This window comes from Lissotriton vulgaris, chromosome 9 (assembly GCF_964263255.1).
Source record: "Lissotriton vulgaris chromosome 9, aLisVul1.2, whole genome shotgun sequence".
NCBI lineage: Eukaryota > Metazoa > Chordata > Amphibia > Caudata > Salamandridae > Lissotriton > Lissotriton vulgaris.
In genome coordinates this window covers 575,151,097-575,158,024 of record NC_141697.1, presented here as the reverse complement: position 1 = coordinate 575,158,024, position 6,928 = coordinate 575,151,097, and positions in this window count along the sequence as shown.

The window sequence follows — 6,928 nt, the reverse complement described above, 5'->3', positions numbered from 1 at the left end:
CACTTCTGTAGCTGAAGGCGTGACATATCACCACTTACCCCTAACCTATGGATTCTCCTGTAGTATATTGGCAAGCTTGTTTTATAGAAGCACTCTGCAGTACTATTATTCAAAACTTTGTCTCCATAGAGAAAGGACAGAATATTATAACAATGTATTCATTGGTTCCAGCGAGTGTGAACATAATTATAAGGTAATTGGAGGTTGGGGTTTCAAAAATGGGTCAGAACCTGTGTTTCCCGGAATATATTATATATGTGGGAACAAGGCTTATTTTAAATTGCCGGATCACTGGTATGGAAGCTGCTACTTTGGCATTTGTTTTTCCCGAAAATATACCATGTGAATAATGCTGCTGGAAGCAATGATGAAGACACTAATGGCTTAGTGCGTAGTAAACGTGAGAGTGTAGGAGAAATATTAGGTGATATCTTTAGTGCACTAATACCTGGAATGGGGGTAGTTCTGAACACACACAGAATCTGCAAATTGTCTACAGTAGTGGATCGGTTATCTACTGACACTGCTGCTGGATTCCTGCTGGTCAATACTGAGATGGTTGCGATCAGATCCATGGTTTTGCAGAATCGCCTTGCTCTTGATACCTTATTAGCAAAAGAGGGCGGAGTCTGTAGAATGCTGAAGGCGCAACATTGTTGCACCTACATACCTGATAAAAGTATCGAACTTAAAAGATATGTGAAGAACATAACGAATTTGGAAAAAGAACTCAAACCATTGGAGGTTGATAGTGCCTGGACGAGACTGACTGGAGGTCTCTCCTCTATAGGTAGTTGGTTCTCTAACTTAGGTAGAAATCTTCTGTGGAAAATACTGATGCCAATATTTGGAATAGGTGTGGTTGCACGGATCATATTCTTCTGCTGTAAATGTCAAAAGTGTAAAAAGAAGTACACTATGAATAAGAGAGGAGTAAAGAGAAATATAGATGAGTTAGAATTAGAAGAATTGAGAAATCAAATATACAAAAAGGTGAAGAATCACCACTCTCATAAAGAAGCTGAAAGAAAAATCAACAATAAGTTTGTAGAAATTGAGATGCATGATATGGAAGAATGAAAGTTGGCATCTGTTTCCTTTGTAGTGATGATAGTAAATATCATCAAAGAGGGGATTGATGGAGCAAGGATTCGCGTGTAAAGCGACTTGCTCCCACTCATGAACCTCGCCTAATGCATAATCGTACTAATCCCACTGTCCGTCATTTATTTAGCATTTTTCCCCACACGCGGGTGTCCCCGAGAGGCTTGCCTGTGTGTCTTTTCATCCTCACAATGCTTGCACTAAGGAAACGGCTGCTTTTGCAGAAATCCAGTCTGCGCATGCGTCGGTCATACCCATGTGATGTGACGCACTCGCATTTTGGAGGGATTGTTTTGCTCATGCGCACTGATGCGAAAATGGCCGCTTGTCTCTCACCACGCTCTCAGCTTGCTACTGCTGCTTTTGCCTATCTGTCTTTTCGCACTAAACTTTAATGTTACAGATGTTATAAAATAAGAGGTGTGTTAAAGTCTATAACGGTATACAGTGTGATTAGTTTTATGTATGATTCTAATTTGTTCTCGCTTACTTTTCATGTACCGCGTCTCTGGGGGCTGGGGCATACTTGAGCTACGCCATGATGAAGCTCCTCTGAAACCTGTCATGTGACCTGGGAGAAACCTCACTGCGCAGAAGCTAAAACAAGCCAGCTGGCTCCTGAAGCCCAATGCGCCTGGGAAACCCTCTCCAGGAGTCTGAATCTTACCTTGAGCGAAGCAACACTGTTGCTATATGCTGTGCACTTGTATTGTTTTCTGTATTCCTATGCTTGGGAACGTGAACCCAAGGGGCGGGTATGCTAAAATTATTATTTATGATGGGAACACTGAATTCTAGGAGGCGACAATGACCGAATCACCTCTCCTGACCAATCATAATGTGGGAAATTGTCACTTGCAACATTAGTGGGTGGTCTAAGGGTCCCCAAATCGTATAATTATCCTAGGGTAGCATAGAGAAATTGTCCCACTTGTCCGAGTAGCAGACCTGTCACTGACCCTACGAACTCTATAGGTGCTCAATCTAGAGTGCTGCGGAGCACTCTGCCCATGCTTTCCGCAATCTCCTAGGGGTGTAAATAGTCTTAAGTGCTGGCGAAGCACTTTGCTGGGGAAATTCGAAAACCCAATTGGGGTTATTGGCGGATTACTTGCAGAGAGGGGTAACGCAGGCGTTGCATCCGAAGCTGTGGGTGTTGGTCGTACCTTGGTGAGCCCAGCCCTGACCCAAACCTGAGGGGTATCCTGTCCTGACTGTCCGTGAGCTGTACCTGCTCGCATTCTGGTATTCCATTCCTTGAGGGTCCTCGTCCCCGTCTTTCCAAACTGACCCGTGGCTAGGGTTAGTCCTCATTTCTAATTAGGTAAATATCAATCAGTGGGTTTACGTCTTTTCTCTCTCTTTTTCTCTCTCTCTCTTTTTCCTTAATAAAGCACTCTTGCCTGTGATACTGCCCTATTGCCTTGATAGCAACTTATATGCAATGGTTTATTAGAATTGTTCCACTTTTTCCCCACCCTATAGGACATTATTAAATTGTCATATATAGTAGTATGTTCCATTTTTCCCCTTTCCCTTAGCATGTTTGCAGTGAAATTCAGTAAAAATAGAATAACTAGCCTAGTTAAGTACTCATATTAGGTCCTGTTTCATGTCCCTTGCCCTAGTTTTAAGTTTGCGGTGAATAGCCTATTGCTTATCAGTGTTCTCAATTTTTCTAATGATACTTGCCCTAATCCATAGTTACATTGTGGTATTGATTTTTACTCTAGATGTTTTATTGTGTATTTGGCTTGTCCTTTTGGCATATTCATTCTGAAATCTTTCGATAAAACTTTAAACTTATCAGGTGTCTGTGGTCATTTCATAAACATACAGTGTGGATAAATGTATTTTGGTTTATAAAGTGAAATTCTTCCTAGGAACCCTGTCTCCTATCCCCTGCTAGCTCCTGATCCATCAGGAATAATGTGCCTGTGGTAAGTCAGGTACACGGTCAGCAGTGGTGTGAAGTCACCCCCCGAATTACTCATAGTGGCGTGCAAGAGATCACCCGGTTCACGCAAACTCAGTCCTCGTTTACTCGCGCCAGGGCCCAGTGCGTGGGGAGGAAAAATTGGTAAACTTGTGACCCGGGTGACCTGCGCGCTCTATCACTAGTACACAGACCTTTGGAATATGTCAGTTCACATCCTGATTCAGTTATTTTGATTCAGTTCAGAGCAGACCCACATCTTCAGACTAAGGATCATGGTAGGTCCTGCACCACAGTCTGCTATCACTTCACGGAACTGCCTGGCAGCTACAGACGTATTGTTTTGATCTCTTAACATTCCACCCGATTGTCAGGCCAATCTAAAAGCAGAGAAAACATCCTCTAACACAAAAACATTCTTGAAAGTGGAAAAGATTCCATATTTGGACGATGGATCACATCTTGGTCCTTGTGGCTATGCACCAACACAATATTTTGCCCTATCTGTTGCATCTGGTGTAATCTAGAAAATATACGAGTATTTTGACTGCTGTTTCATTGCATCTAAAGACTTCACAAAATCCATTTCTATTCTCTCGTTAAAGAGTTTGAGAGTTCCATTTCTAACTTTCCCTTCTGTAGTAAAGCACCCACAAATCACAGAATTTTGTCGTAGAAAGCTTTTGACATAACCAATTCGTGTCTTCGGTCGAGGATACCTTCATCTGTGGTTCTGTGTTCATCACACATGTTGCATAGTACTTTCAAATCTATGTTTCTGTCTTTAGCATGATCCCCAATGTCATGTAGGAAGATTTTCCATTCAGATTTTGCGTGGCAATGGCTTGTTGAAGGCACAGATCCACTTCGATAGCATCTGCAGTTTCACTTACCACAATCGATAAGGGGCAGTTCACAGTGGTGATGCATTATGCATATTCTTCAGCTCCTACTCCTGCACACACTACTGTTGACTGTTTGGACTTAGGGTGTTGTGAAAGGTAGTCAGCCACATTTGTGCATTCAGGCTAGTACCCTAGAGTGAACTGATACTTCTGATAATGGGGGGGGGGAAGGGGGGCGGGCACTTTTCAATCATCATTGGAGGATAGGGATATGTGCTAGCGAATATTGGTGTGAGGAGTTTGGGGTTGGTGGTTACTTTGAAGGACCGTCCATACAGGTATAGGTGGAAGTGTGCACAAGCCCAATTGATGGTAAGGGAATCCTTCCGTGTGTGCGCAAAGCATTTCTCTGTACTGGTTAGTGCATTGCTTGCAAAGACAATCGCCCTTCATTCATCCCTTCCAGTGGTTGCAGTAGGACAGCTTCTAGTCTGATGGGGCTGACTTCCAATATAAGCTTTGTCTCTTAGGCAGGATCAAAGTATGCCATAGTTGAATTTTGTAGTAGCGCTTCATTGATGTTGTGAAATACTGCCTCTTTTACCTTTCCCCTGACCAAGGGATGCGTTTTTTGGGTTCGCTTTTATAGAGTTCCGTAGAATTAAACGTCATGCTGTAGGAACTTGCATTTGTTCTGTTTGAGAGTCTGACCCATATCTGCAATTCTTTGTAGGGTTAATCTGAGTCTCTTCTGGTGTTTCGGAGACAATGATCAGAATATCATCGCTGCCATTCAGGAAACCTTCCAAGTTTGGCAGAACGTCCCTAATCGCATTCTGAAACACGTCTTCCACCAAGGACATGACACTATTAAGAACGTGCTATCTCCTCTGCAAGTTCAAGGTGATGGTACCAGAGATTAAATCTACCTTTCAGAACTAGTGTCTTCTATTCAGATCAGTAATGAGTTCATCAATGACTGACGAGATATGCCGTTCCCTCCTTAAGGCTCTGTTGGGAAAACGCATGTCAGTGCATATTCAGATGCTCTCTGGCTCTCTGGACTTGCTGGCCACAACCAATGGCGAGACCCAGTGGATGAAGCCTGTGACCTTTGTTTGATGACACCAAGGTCTTCCAGTTTTTGCTACTCTGCTTTCACAGCAGGACATAGTTTGAAAGAAATTTGTCAGTGGCGGAGGGTCACAGGCTTCACTGTAATGTTTATCTAATGAGGCTGGTGATGCCTGAAGCCGAGTAAGCCCACGGAAGAGTTGCTGGAAGCTGGTCAGTACTTCAATGCTTCACAAATGGTTACTGCAAACTGTATCTGATAGAGACTTCTAGCTGCAGATTCCTTACCTTTCCCAGGCATCTGGCTGAATCTGTAAACTTTTGCTGAGCAATACCCCTTGCGTGTGCCATCATGTGGCTCAATTCGGTTCCGCGTGACATCGTCCGCATCGTTAGCGTCGATTATGATGTCACGGTACGTAAATAGGCGCTACCCAGGCATGCGGAGATCTGTTCTTTTCTTCCACGCCAGTTAAGTGCCAATCGGGAAGAGCAGTCCCTCTGTCGCTTTTTGACAGGTTTTTTCTTGACATTTTGTCGACTTCTGTATTTTTGCCTGTCCCCGCACAATGTCGGTCATCTATCTTCACCTCGTATGCCTATGCTGATTCGAGCGCGACCATGATGTGAAGTTGTTCTCGGACTGTCAGGCCATAGCTTCTAAGTCCGTGAGGGAGCGGGCTTTGAAGCTCCTTGCGGCCAACAGCCGACACCATCAAGCGAGACTCTGAAGGTACCGGTCCCTATCGAGGAAGAGGAGGTCGCTGGACTGCTCCAGGAGCCGAAAGTTCTCTTCATCCCACTCAAGGTCGTCGGTACACTTGGGGAAGAGGCACAAGAAGGAGTCCAAGCGGACTTCGTATTCACCTCAAATGTCGTCTGCCAATGAAGGAGGTAAGAAGCACCGATGCTCTAGGCATGGTTCTGCGGAGCCGGAGTCGGAGACTTCACACCTTGCCTCTTTTCCAGGAGCAGGAGCGACCCCCACTCAGATAAAAGTGATTTGCAAGACCTTACGCCGCGTATTTGAGCGGGCTAACACCTCTGGTGAGCCTTCAGGCCCCATGGGGTCGGTGGGGCCCCATCTAATTCGATGCTGTCTGCTACGGCCACAACGTCGGTGGGGCCTCAGGGATCCAAGCCCGTATCCGGGGCAATGCCAGTCGTCCCACCGCGATTTTCATCGCCATCAGACCTGAAGTCTGTGCTTGCTGTGCCGGCCGCATCCTCATCCCCGACAACACGGAGCCAGAACAACTTCGCTTGACGATGATTCCGACATCGATTGAACCCAGAGGTTCTATGTTGTTACCTGAGCACTTTGTGGATGTGTTAGGCTCCGGAGAGGAAAGGGAGGGGTCTATGGACCCTCTAGATCACCAGGATGACTCTGCAGAGCATTTGGACTGGTATTGGGAACATGGGGAGGCTGGTTGGACTGGACACTTCTCCAGATACAGGTATGCTCTCTCCGCCAACTGTGGCTATGGAGGAGGGGACAACTTATGCTATGGTGGTTAAGAGGGCAGCTGAGGTCCTGGAGTGGAGCTGCCTGTAGTGGATGTCAGGACTAATCTCCTGACCGAAAAGCTTCAACCTGATGCTTCCACCTCAGAACTCTTTTTGTCCTTTAATGAGGCACTTACTGATGTTCTTCAAGGCACGTGGTCCAAGCCTAGCACAGGGGCTCCTGTGAATAGGACAATTGCCTTCTGCCATGCCCAGCTCTAGGCAACCCAAAGTTCATCAGCCAACACCCACCACAGAAAGTTTGGTGGTGCAGGTCTCTACGTCACAGGGTGCATTCCCTTCTGCCCCTCCAGGTAGGGAATCCAAGAGGCAGGATTTATTTGGGAAGAAAATGTTTTCTTCTTTCAGCCTGGCATTGTGTTCGGTGAATACCATGTGCTTATTGGGCCGCTTCTCCCACTCCCTTTGGGAGACTGTTGCACAAGTGCTGCTGCACGTC